Raw genomic sequence first — 14,203 nt, forward strand, 5'->3', positions numbered from 1 at the left:
TAGATACTGAGGTTTGTCAATTCAAATCCAATTACCAGCAAATATTTATTACCATGTTTGTTGTTTATCATTTCTAGAAGGTTTTCGGAATTTCTGATATTAGTAACGTTTATATATTCTGAAATATCTTATGTTTGTATAAACGATCTGTTATGGGAGCTATCCTCTTCAGTTTGCTTGTAAATGTAGAAGAATATGAAAATGAAAATCAGATACTTGTATGCAGATGATATGACTGTGCTAAATCTTTCCAACAATTTTTAAGTACTTGTGAAAACCCCTTTCATATCAGTCAGTAATACAGCACAATGGCTCATGAACAATGGAATTAAACTGAAACAAACTCGTACATGTTTGTCAATGCTAAAAAAAAAGGGAGAACACATAGGTGTTTTTCTAAGTGACAAAAACTGGAGGAGGTAATTTCAGTTAAGCTTTTAGGCACTACAGTAGACGGTTAGATAAATTTGAAGCAGCAGATAAATACTGTATCCAACAAGCTAAGCTCAGTGGTACTTGAAATGAAACGTTTGACACGGTATGATCATCAAGACCTCTTGTGCACTGTCTATCATGGCCTTTTTGAACCATACATGGAATATGGAATCACAGTATGGGGGAACTGAATCATCACAAGAATGAAAAGAATATTCGAATTATAGAGAGAAAGAATCAAAAGGAATCTTATAGAAACTGTTTCAAAGACATTAATATTTTGACATTTCCATTACTGTAGATATTTAAGACCATTGCATTAGGAGGTCTCACAATATTGGGGATCAATGAGGCAGTTCATCCACATAAGACGAAGAACAGAAAGAAATTTGCTATTTATTTCACACAGGCTTCAGATTTTAAGGAAAAGGACATAAATGCTCTGAATACTCTTAAAATTAGTACAACCATTGCCAAAACCTCAAAACTGATGTTTCCTGCATCCGTAAAAAAGTTTTTAATAGAAGAAGAATACTACAGTGTGGCTGAGTACATAGCAGACAGTGAGTAAAAGTTCATATCTTGAGTGATACATGTTATGTGCAATATTAAGAGAAAATAGAATTACAAATTAGTGTAAGAAACTAAATTAGATTAAAAATTACTCATATGAAATATAATATTCATAAAAATGTTTTTTTAAACTCTGGAATAAATCATTTAGCATTGCTTACATATTGTGCTAGCTATTGTATGTGTTACATGCACATTGTCTCGATGTAAGCAAAAGAATGTGTCATATGTTACCTGTATGCGAAGTAATTTATAATGGAAATGAAGTCCCATGCTTCTTGACAGAGCATAGGGGAACGATACTAGAGACCCGCAGCGTCATACTAGGCAAGGTCCTAATGGAGGTGGTTTGCTGTTGCCTTCCTCCAACCGTAATGGGGACCCCCATACTCGGGAAGCGAGAACGCTACCGCAAGACCACTAGTGGCGGACTAATTTATGATATCAACAAATATCACAATCACAGCAGCGCTGTCCATCCAAATGGCAAATCTGTTCTGTCTATACCTTTGTGTCAATAATAAATGTGCTGTTGTAATTAACTGACAAAGTGCTTTCAGATTTGAACTTGACTGTGTTTATGATGTGATATTGTTTGGCAGACATGCCAGGTACTTCAAACATGTACATCATCATGCCTGCAGTCAGACAACATTAAATACAACTCTTACATTGACAGGAACCAAAATAACTTAGTGTATTGTTCCTAAGGTCCATGTGTTCAGAAAGTTGGTGGATTCCAAAACAGCAGCAAGTCAGCTGCAAATCAGGCATCCATCGGTATTTCAGGAGACAGAGCTCAGGATCCAATGAAATGGCTCAAAGGATTCTACTGAGTCACAAATACAACGGATGGGATGATTTGAGGTGTTTGGGAAATAGTTGCTTTTACTAGGATGACATAGACCAGCTGTGGTTCAGGAATACTACTGGCCGAGTTTGTGCAGTGGTTGACATTATGGACTTACATTTCGCAGGATGATTGTTCAAACCAACGTTCTAAAACACAAATTGATTTTCTGTGAGTTTCTTAAATCACTTAAAACAAACGCCAGGATAGTTCCTTTAGAAAGGACATTTACTATTTCTTCTCTGTCCTTCCTTAATTTGTGCTTCAGGTCTATATCTAATGACATCGATGCCAATGGGACATCAATCACTAATATTCCTTCCTTCCTTCCTTCCTTCCTTCCTTCCTTCCTTCCTTCCTTCCTTCAGTATGGGAACGAGGAAGAGAAACGCAATAACTGGGACAAATTCCATTCTGAACTGAAAAAAGAATTTATTAAGAATTAGCCTTAGGTCCACTTAGCAGAAGAACGACTGAAGAACAGGGTGCGTTGGGAAATCAGTCTTACATACAGAATTTTGGACCTATGCCACAGTGTGAATCTGAACATGACAAAAGTTGACAAAACCTTCTATTTAATGAAAGGATACACAGATGATATATACCAGGTTCTTATGTTAAAGGATATCACAACAACGGAAAAATTCATCAAGTGCTCACATCAGGTAAATACAATAGAAAGACTTGGATGAAATAGGTATGGCCAACTCCCAAATGTAGTCATAATGGTATTTGTGGGAGACCAACACGACCTCGCCTTCCTCATATGCAATATAGTAAGAGAAGTACAGTACTTCGTGGTAGCCAGAAATGTCAGAGCTACTACACGAGAGATAGCACCCATGACTGTCGTCCTGTGCATCAGCAGTTAATGGAGAATGTTGAAGAAGAGTTGTATCAACATTAACACTAGCCTCCACCACCAGTCAAACGTGCCAAGAGAAATGTACTCAACCTACACATATTTATGTCGCAACTATCAAATAACAATGCAGCATCTGAGTAACGCTGGCTCAAACCACTCCTCTGCTGAGTATAACGTCCTGCAAAAAACAAGACATTTGGAGAGTGGAGGACACACTGGTATATTTCCACTGTGGACTTCCTGGAAGACTAGTGATCAGGGACAAGTACTCTAATTATGTCAACCATCACAACAGTCCTATTCACGCTAGTCAACTGCAGACCATTACCGTTTACCTATGGGGTGAATACCATCACCACACCTTGGGCAAGATTACTTCCCAACGAGCTGTAGTCATTCCTCACTGCCATGCAGAGGTACCGGCCACTTGCCTAGCCATCAAATTCAGGAAACCTAAGCAAGGTAAGGTGAAATCGCTGCAGATGAGAAACCTCCGTGCAGAACAGTCACTGAGATTTCACGCAATCTCATCAAACGTCATCATCGGCAGCCAGCCTTCCTAGGTGATACTCAACTCAGGGCTTCTTTCTCTGTAATGTCGAATGCTTATTGTTGTCAGCTGAGGAAAACCTTGTTCATAATAAGAATGTGACAGAGCTGAAGCTCACAAATGGGAAATACATCCGACCAACAGGAACATGTATTGCAAGAATAACTATCAATGGCAGAAAAAACCCATTTGAATTTGTTGTTTTATCTTAATGAAGGGATAATGTTGTTCACAGATGGGACTCCTTGTAAGCATTACAAGCAGCCATAGACTGTGGAAGATCAGAGCTCCAGATCGACTATACTCAACCAAGTGCACATAATGAAGATTACTATGGGTGGTTGTCTGCTGTTGAAGACATTGTTGTCCAGCCATAATCAGTTTCAGTCGTCAGTTTAGATGCTCAGTCAAACTGTGAAGCTTTTGTCAATTGCAAAATGCTACTAAAGCACACAAAAGAAATAACAAACCACCAACAATCATTAGTACAGTAGGTGGTCAGGAGAAGTTTAGATCACTGTCACAAGCAGCCACAAATATCCCAAAAGGTATGTTTGTATGAACCGCCAAATCAGTCAGGATGGGGAGATCACTGTCATCAATGTAGAATCTTGCAGTGCTACCGTGACATCCAATGCAGTGGCAGAAGCTACTGACAAACTGCCAGTGGGATATGGACTAACTGAGGAACAACTCTAACGAGCGTTACCCCTTATGTGACAATTTTGGATGTTTTTAAATCTGGAATGAGAAAAATGCAGACCAAAGAGACTATAATAAAACACTGTATCAGCACTGTGAATCATCTAACAATCTGCCAGCACTCCTATAAGATGTTACTGAGTGAACGACGCATAATTTGCGAAGAAGTGGAGAAGATGCTGCAAAGTGATATCATTAAACCTTCAGAGAGTTCATAAACCCTTCCTGTGGTCCTTGTGAAGAAGTAGAATAGCGTATGTCGCTACTGTGCCAGCTACAAACAATCGAACAAAACCTTGAAGAAAGATATCTCACCATTTCTGCTCATTGATGACATCCTAGACTGCTTGAGAACATGTAAGTATTTTTCAGCTATGGATAGGTAGGCAGGGTGCTGGCAAATAGGAGTTAATGAGGCTGACAAAAAATGACTGGGAATACAACTGCATTCATAACACCTGGCAGCTTCTATCAAATCAAAGTTTTTCTTTTTGGATTATATAAAGCTCCTGACCCCATAAACCACGGATCTTACCGTTGGTGGGTAGGCTTGCGGCCCTTAGCGATACAGATACCTGTACCGTAGGTGCAAGCACAATGGAGGGGTATCTGTTGAGAAGCCAAACTAATGTGAGGTTCCCAAAGATGGGCAGCAGCCTTTTCAGTAGTTGCAGGGGCAACAGTCTGGATGATTGACTGATTTGCCCTTCTAACAGAAACCAAAACGGCCTTGCTGTGCTGGTACTGCAAATGGCTGAAAGCAAGGAGAAACTACAGCTGTAATTTTTCCCGACGGTACGCACCTTTACTGTATGGTTAAATGATGATGGCATCCTCTTGGGTAAAATATTCTAGAGGTAAAATAGTCTCCCATTCAGATCTAAAGGTGGGGACTACCCAGGAAGATGTCGTTACCAGGAGAGACAAAACTGGCGTTCTACTGATTGAAGCGTGGAATGTCAGATACCTTAATTGGGCAAGTAGGTTAGAAATTTAAAAAGGCAAATCGATACGTTTAAGTTAGATAAAGTGGGAATTAGTGAAGTTCGGTGACAGGAGGAGCAAGACTTCTGGTCAGGCGGACAAAGGGTTGTTGTTGTTGCCTTCAGTCCTGAGACTGGTTTGATGCAGTTCTCCATGCCACTCTATCATGTGCAAGCCTCTTCATCTCCCAGTACCTACTGCAACCTACATCCTTCTGAATCTGCTTAGTGTATTCATCTCTTGGTCACCCTCTATGATTTTTACTCTCCACGCTGCCCTCCAATACTAAATTTGTGATCCCTTGATGCCTCAGAACATGTCCTACCAACCGATCCCTTCTTCTAGTCAAGTTGTGCAACAAACTTCTCTTCTTCCCAATCCTATTCAATACCTCCTCGTTAGTTATGTGATCTACCCATCTAATCTTCAGCATTTTTCTGTAGCACCACATTTCGAAAGCTTCTATTCTCATCTTGTCCAAACTAGTTATCGTCCATGTTTCACTTCCATACATGGCTACACTCCATACAAATACTTTCAGAAACGACGTCCTGATACATAAATCTATATTCGATGTTAACAAAATTCTCTTCTTCATAAACCCTTTTCTTGCCATTGCCAGTCTACAATTTATATCCTCTCTACTTCGACCATCATCAGTTATTTTGCTCCCCAAATAGCAAAACTCCTTTACTACTTTACGTGTCTCATTTCCTAATCTAATTCCCTCAGCATCACCCGATTTAATTTGACTACATTCCATTATCCTCGTTTTGCTTTTGTTTATGTCCTTCTTATATCCTCCTTTCAAAACACTGTCCATTCCGTTCAACTGCTCATCCAAGTCCTTTGCCGTCTCTGACAGAATTACAATGTCATCGGCGAACCTCAAAGTTTTTGCTTCTTCTCCATGAATTTTAATACCTATTCCAAATTTTTCTTTTGTTTCCTTTACTACATGCTCAATATACAAATTGAATAACATCGGGGAGAGGCTGCAACCTTGTCTCACTCCTTTCCCAACTACTGCTTCCCTTTCATGCCCCTCCACTCTTATGACTGCCATCTGGTTTCTGTACAAATTGTAAATAGCCTTTCGCTCCCTGTATTTTACCCCTGCCACCTTCAGAATTTAAAGGAGAGTATTCCAGTCAACATTGTCAAAAGCTTTCTCTAAGTCTGCAAATGCTAGAAATGTAGGTTTGCCTTTTCTTAATCTTTCTTCTAAGATAAGTCGTAAGGTCAGTATTGCCTCACGTGTTCCAACATTTCTACGGAATCCAAGCTCATCCTCCCTGAGATCCGCATCTACCAGTTTTTCCATTCGTCTGTAAAGAATTCGCGTTAGTATTTTGCAGCTGTGACTTATTAAACTGATAGTTCGGTAATTTTTACATCTGTCAACACCTGCTTTCTTTGGGATTGGAATTATTATATTCTTCTTGAAGTCTGAGGGTATTTCGCCTGTCTCATACATCTTGCTCACCAAATGGTAGAGTTTTGTCAGGACTGGCTCTCCCAAGGCCGTCAGTAGCTCTAATGGAATGTTGTCTACTCCGGGAGCCTTGTTTCGACTCAGGTCTTTTAGTGCTCTGTCAGACTCTTCACGCAGTATCTTATCTCCCATTTCATCTTCATCTACATCCTCTTTCATTTCCATAATATTGTCCTCAAGTACAACGCCCTTGTATGAACCTTCTATATACTCCTTCCACCTTTCTGCCTTCCCTTCTTTGCTTAGAACTGGGTTTCCATCTGAGCTCTTGATATTCATAAAAGTGGTTCTCTTCTCTCCAAAGGTCTCTTTAATTTCCCTTTAGGCAGTATCTATCAGGGTTATAAATACAAAATCAAATAACAATAACGGAAGAGTAGGTTTAATAATGAATAAAAAATCGGAATGCAGATAAGCTACGATGAACAGCACAGTGAATGCATTATTGCAGCCAATATAGACATGAAGCCCACACCAACTACAGTAGTACAAGTTTATATGCCAACTAGCTCCACAGATGATGAAGAGATTGAAGACATGTGTGATGCAATAACAGAAATTATTCAGATAGTTAAGGGATACAAAAATTTAATAGTCATGGGCAACTGGAATTTGACTGTAGGAAAAGGGAAAGTTGTAGGTGAATATGGATCTGGAGTAAGGGAAGAAAAAGAAAGCTGCATGGTAGAATTTTGCAGAGAGCATTACATAACCATAGCTAACACTTTGTTTAAGAATCATGATAGAAGGCTGCATATGTGTGGAGAGCCAGTCATGACAAAACTCTACCATCTGGTGAGCAAGATGTATGAGAAAGGCGAAAAACCCTCAGACTTCAAGAAGAATATAATAAGTCTAATCCCAAAGAAAGCAGGTGTTGACAGATGTGAAAATTGCCAAACAATCAGTTTAATAAGTCACAGCTGCAAATAATACTAATGCAAATTATTTACAGACAAAAAACTGGTAGGGGCCGACCTCGGGGAAGATCAGTTTGGATTCCGTAGAAATACTGGAACACGTGAGGCAATACTGACCTTACGACTTATCTTAGAAGAAAGATTAAGGAAAGGCAAACCTACATTTCTAGCATTTGTAGACTTAGAGAAAGCTTTCGACAATGTTGACTGGAATACTCTCTTTCAAATGCTGAAGGTGGCAGGGGTAAAACACAGGGAGCAAAAGGCTATTTACGATTTGTACAGAAATCAGATGGCAGTTATAAGAGTCGAGGGGCATGAAAGGGAAGCAGTGGTTGGGAACAGAGTAAGACAGGGTTGTAGTCTCTCCCCGATGTTATTCAATCTGTATATCGAGCAAGCAATAAAGGAAACAAGAGAAAATTTCGGAGTAGGTATTAAAATCCACGGAGAAGAAATAAAAACTTTGAGGTTAGCCGATGACACTGTAATTCTGTCAGAGACAGCAAAGGACTTGGAAGAGCAGTTGAACAGAATGGACAGTGTCTTGAAGGGAGAATATAAGATGAACATCAACAAAAGCAAAACGAGGATAATGGAATGTAGTCGAATTACGTCAGGTGATGCTGAGGGAATTAGATTAGGAAATGAGACACTGAAAGTAGTGAAGGAGTTTTGCTATTTGGGGAGCAAAACAACTGATGATGGTCGAAGTAGAGAGGATGTAAAATGTAGACTGGCAATGGCAAGGAAAGCTTTTCTGAAGAAGAGAAATTTGTTAACATCGAGCATAGATTAAAGTGTCAGAAAGTCGTTTCTGAAAGTATTTGCATGGAGTGTAGCCATGTATGGAAGTGAAACAGTTTGGAAAAGAAGAGAATAGAAGCTTTCGAAATGTGGTGCTACAGAAGAATACTGAAGATTAGATGGGTAGATCACATAACTAATGAGGAGGTATTGAATAGATTTGGGGAGAAGAGAGTTTGCGGCACAACTTGACAAAAAGAAGGACCGGTTAGTAGGATATGTTCTGAGGCATCAAGGTACCACCAATTTAGTATTGGAGGGCAGTGTGGAGGGTAAAAATCGTAGATGGAGACCAAAAGATGAATAGACTAAGCAGATTCAGAAGGATGTAGGTTGCAGTAGGTACTGGGAGATGAAGAAGCTTGCACAGGATAGAGCAGCATAGAGACCTCCATCAAACCAGTCTCATCACTGAAGACCACAACAACATACTGAAGTCCTGTCACACATTTCTGTCTGTACTATTGTACCAGGATATGTCCACAGCATAATAGGTGTTGCCCTGTTTCTCATTCTGCAAACTGAAATTATCTCAAGTAATGTGCATTCCATAGCTGCATCACTGCAATACTGTGATAAGTTCAGTAATAAGAAGTTGTCTTACATCAAAACACTTGTGAATCAAAATAAAGATTTTTATATGTTATATAGTTCTTACTGTCAACTTCTATAAAATAAGAAATGTTTATTATGACAATTTGTTACACAAGTTTTGTGGTGTATATGAGGCCAGCGAAGTATTCCCAAACATAAAAAATAATATAATAAACCCAGTACCAACAAAGGCAGGTTCTGACAAGTGTCTTACCTAATCATCAGATTAATAAATAATACTACAAACCTAATAACCTAAATCATGTCTGGAAGAATCAGGTATAGAAGAATGGAATGGCCATCTGTAGAATAATAGTATGATGAATGGAAACTGACCTGAGGGAAGATGCATTTAAATTGAGAATAAATTTAGGATCATGTGAAGTAATACTGATCTCATGACTTCAATTAGAAAATAGGTTGATGAAAGGCAATCCTATATATGCAGCACTAGCAGATTCAGAAAACTGTTTTCACAATGTTGAGTAGAATGTATTCTGTGAAGTTCTAAGTTATAAGGGATCAAATACAGAGAGGGAAATTCTATTTATAGAAACAGACAAAGAACAAAAAAGGAAGTAATTAACCTCTTTACTGCTATGGACAAGTTAACTCATCATGTTCTGCCTCTCCCCAGTTGCTGAGGATGTATGTGAACTCATCTTCTGGGTTGTCCTTAAGCACTATTTTTGTGATTATGTGTCCTGTACTGATGATGCTCTCACTGCTGCAGGATTGTTACTTTTATATCTCAGCATATGAAAAAGTTTTAGGTATTTATCATACAACAAGCACAAGATGTCATCTTGGTCAAACTCAGTGTTGATCCTCATCAGGAGACAGGACAGGACATCTACATTGACATGTTGACCAGTATTGTGAAAGTGAATTTTGTAATTATACCTGCTGATACAGGGTGCACAGTGCTTGAAGTGGTTGGCACTTCTCTCATGTAGCTTTGCTGCAGGACTCAAGAGGGAGATCAGTGGCTTATGAACCATGATGAGGTGGTACTTTGTTCTGAATAGGAATTCTTGAAATTTTTTCAGCATAAGAATAATCACAAGGACATCTTTTTTTATCTGAAAATACCTCTTTTGTATGGCACTGAGTGTCTTTGATGCAAGAATGATCAGATGTTCAGAGCCATCTGTGACTCTTCGTGCCAGGGCAGCCCTCAGGGTTCATTCAAATGCAGCTGCCTCCACCACTAGCTGTTTGCCAAGTCGATTGTGGCAACACATGTTGGCAATAAGAGGGCCTGCTTCAGGGTCATGAATGCCAGTTCACATTACATAACAACACAAAGGGTACTGCCTTCTTCCACATGTTACTGAGAAGGTGTGCAGTCAATGGTATGCCTGGTATAACTTTTCTGTAATAAATTACTCTTCCTAGGAAGGAATGGAGTTCCTTTACATCTGTGGGGCGATAAAGCACAATGACACCTTCAACCAGATTGTGATTGAGCTTAATAACTTCATGAGATGATGTGTCCTAGGTATCCAACCAACAGCTGAAAAAAGGGAGATGTTCAGAGATCACTTTTGAGGCCTGCAGACTGGAGGGTGTGGAACAACCACTACAAGTTTCCCGTGTGTTCTTCCATTGTGTCCCCATCACCAAAATGCCCTCTAGATAATTTAGAGAATTTTGCACAGAGCATAACTTAATCACAAGGTTGTATACTTGGAAGAATCCTGGAGATACTAGAAGGTATCAGATAGATTATACAATGGTAAGACAGAAATTTAGGAACCAGGTTTTAAATTGAAAGACATTTCCAGGGGCAGATGTGGACTCTGACCACAATCTATTGGTTATGAACTGTAGATTAAAACTGAAGAGACTGCAAAAAGGTGGGAATTTAAGAAGATTGGACCTGGATAAACTGAAAGAACCAGAGGTTGCAGAGAGTTTCAGGGAGAGCATAAGGGAACAATTGTCATGAATGGGGGAAAGAAATTCAGTAGAAGAAGAGATCAAGTAGGTAAAAAGGTGAGAGCTAGTAGAAATCCTTGGGTATCAGAAGAAATATTGAATTTAATTGATGAAAGGAGAAAATATAAAAATGCAGTAAATGAAGCAGGCAAAAAGGAATACAAACGCCTCAAAAATGTGATCGACAGAAAGTGCAAAATGCCTAAGCAGGGATGGCTAGAGGACAAATGTAAGGAGACAGAGGCATATATCACTAGGGGTAAGATAGATACTGCATATAGGAAAAGTAAGGGGACATTTGGAGAAAAGATAATCAGTTTTATGAATATCAAGAGCTCAGATGGAAAACCACTCGGAAGCAAAGAAGGAAAAGCAGAAAAATGGAAGGAGCACATAGACAGTCAATACAAGGTCGGTGTACTTGAGGGCAATATTATGGAAATGAAAGAGGACGTAGATGAAGATGAAATGGGAGATATGATACTGCATGAAGAGTTTGACAGAGCACTGAAAGACCTAAGTCGAAACAAGTCAATGGGAGTAGACAACATTTCATTAGAACTACTGATAGCCTTGAGAGAGAAAACTCTTCTATCTGGTGCGCCAGATGTATGAAACAGACGAAATACCTTCAGACTTCAAGAAGAATATAATAATTCTAAGTCCAAAGAATGCAGATGTTGACAGGTGTAAAAATTACAGAACTATCAGTTTAATAAGACATGGTTGCAAAAGACTAACATGAATTCTGTAAAAACGAATGGAAAAGCTTCTGTAAGCTGACCTCGGGGAAGATCAGTTTGGATTCCATAGAAATGTAGGAACACATGAGGCGATACTGACCCTGCGACTTATAAGATAGGTTAAGAAAAGGCATACCTACGTTTCTAGCATTTGTATACTTCGAAAAAAGCTTTTGACCATGTCGACTGGGATACTGGAGATGGCAGGTGTAAAATACAGAGAACGAGGGACTATTTACAATTTATACAGAGACCAGATGGCAGTCATAAAAGTCGAGGGGCATGAAAGAGAAGCAGTAGTAGAAAGGGGAGTGAGACAGGGTTGTAGCCTCTCTCCGATGTTATTCAATCTGTATATTGAGCAAGCAGTTAAGAAAACAAACGAAAACTTTGGAGTAGGAATTAAAATCTATGAAGAAGAAATAAAAACTTTTAGGTTTGCTGACGGCACTGTAATTCTGTCAGAGACAGAAAAGGACATGGAAGAGGAATTGAGCGGAATGGACAGTGTCTTGAAAGTAGGATATAAGATGAACATCAAGAAAAGCAAAAAGAGGTTTATGGAATGTAGTGGAATGAAATAAGGTGTTGCTGAGGTCATTAGATTAGGAAATGAGCCACTTCAAGTAGTAAATGAATTTTGCTGTTTGGGGAGCAAAATAAATGGTGATGATCGAAGTTGAGAGAATATAAAATGTAGACTGGCTATGGCGATGTAAGGATTCCTGAAGAAGAGATATTTGTTAAAATCGAGTATAGGTTTAAGTGTTACAAAGTATTTTCTGAAAGTAATTGTATGGACTGAAGTGAAATATGAATGATGAACAATGTAGACAAGAAGAGAATAGAAGCTTTCGAAATGTGGTGCTGCAGAAGAATGTTGAAGATTAGATGGTTAGACCATGTAACTAATGAGGAGGTATTGAATAGAATCAGGGAGGAGAGGAAATTGTGACAAAACTTGACCAGAAGAAGCGATTGTTAGTAGTGGGACAAGGTATCTTGTAGCCCCTTTTGTTAGTGCAGGTTGCCTGCATTAAGGGCAGGTATGCACTCAGGGGCAAACTTATTGTTCTCCTTTGATTGACAGGTACTTAACCTATTGTTCTCCTTTGATTGACAGGTCCTTAACCCTTGTTCTACTAAAAGGATCCTTCCTTTTGATTGAGTAGCACTTAACCTATTGCTCCCCTGTCCCCTCCCACTCCCCTCCCCACCTCAGGAAATCTCACCCCTCGCTCCTACAGGTAAACATTCAGATCTGAGACATTGCTACAGCCCCTCTCACTCTTGTCAATTGCTTGACTACTTAATTAAATTGATCAATTAATTAACCTAACACCCTCCTCTCTCCTCCCCAGAAAATGGTGGGAAGTTCAAATTCCACCAGGACAGTCCAACACACCATGGCTACCTCCACTAAACTAATAAAATGGTGGGAAAAAGGGGCACTTTGGCTACCTCCACTAACCTAAGACATCTGACCGCCACCTCTTCCTAGGAAATGGCTGGATATGATGGACATAAGTCTTCATTTTCAGTCTTTATTTAAACAATTGGAGGCAGTACTGCCATCAACTGTGGTCACCCCAAGATCCAGAGTCCAACTGACTTAGTACACGTACTGCTAACAGAGGGTGCTGCTATCCCTTCCATAACACAATCCAAGATGGCGGTCTGGTGGTGGAGAGGAAGGGTGTCATAACAGGATATTCAAGGGGTATTTGTTTATTTATAAAAAAATCAATTAGTGGGGATTGGATTTCTCTTGCTATTCATTCTCTGCTGTTCGAAAACATATACATCTAGTAAGATGTAATTACATGGAGCAAACATGCTGCATAATCTAATGTTCAGCACTGTACTTGGGTGTCTTAACCTAATGTTTTGCCATTTGTCAGCATTTAACCTATTGTTCTGTTAAGTGTTTTTCCATGTCACCCCCATTTTCTTAACTATTGTACCGCCTATGATGCAAAATTAAGTAATTAGTTATGTCCTCCCACCATTTTCTGGTATACTTTTCGAATTTCACATGCTTTTGAACGCTATTTCTGGCGCATTCTCCTTTGCCACCCACACCTCTTAAACTATTGTATTGCATTTTACATAAAAAGTACACAAATTAACCTAGTGTTCTGCATTTAATCTGCTGTTCTGCTCCATAGAACAATAGGTTAAGTACTTGTCAATGAAAGGAGAATAATAGGTTAATTACCTGTCAATCAAAGGAGAGCAATAGTTTTGCCCCTGAGTGCATACCTCCTCTGATGTAGGCGACCTGCACTAACAAAATGACATATTTTATCCCCCCTACTATCGTTTGGTGGGACACATTCTGAGGCATCAAATGATCTCCAGTTTAGTGTTGGAGGGAAGTGTGGAGGGTAAAAACTGCAGAGGGAGACCTAGAGACAAATACACTAAGCAGATTCAGAAGGATGTAGGCTGCAGTAGTTATTTGGAGATGAAGAGGCCTGCACAGGATAGAGTCGCATGGAGAGTTGCATCAAGCCAGTTTCTGTACTGAAGACCATAACAACAACAATGCTTCAGCCACTTTAAAGCTATGGTGAACAACCTGGTTCAGTGTATTAAATGGACGCAGTGTCTTTGGTATATAGATTATATTATCGTTTTTTCGAAAAAGTGTGAAGAATATCGAAGCTGGTTGTCAACTATGTTGAAGTTGATACAGACTGTAGGACTTCTCCTGGATCTGAAAAAGTATCTCTACACAACCC

The sequence above is a fragment of the Schistocerca gregaria genome, chromosome 1 (genome assembly GCF_023897955.1).
Source record: "Schistocerca gregaria isolate iqSchGreg1 chromosome 1, iqSchGreg1.2, whole genome shotgun sequence".
Lineage (NCBI taxonomy): Eukaryota > Metazoa > Arthropoda > Insecta > Orthoptera > Acrididae > Schistocerca > Schistocerca gregaria.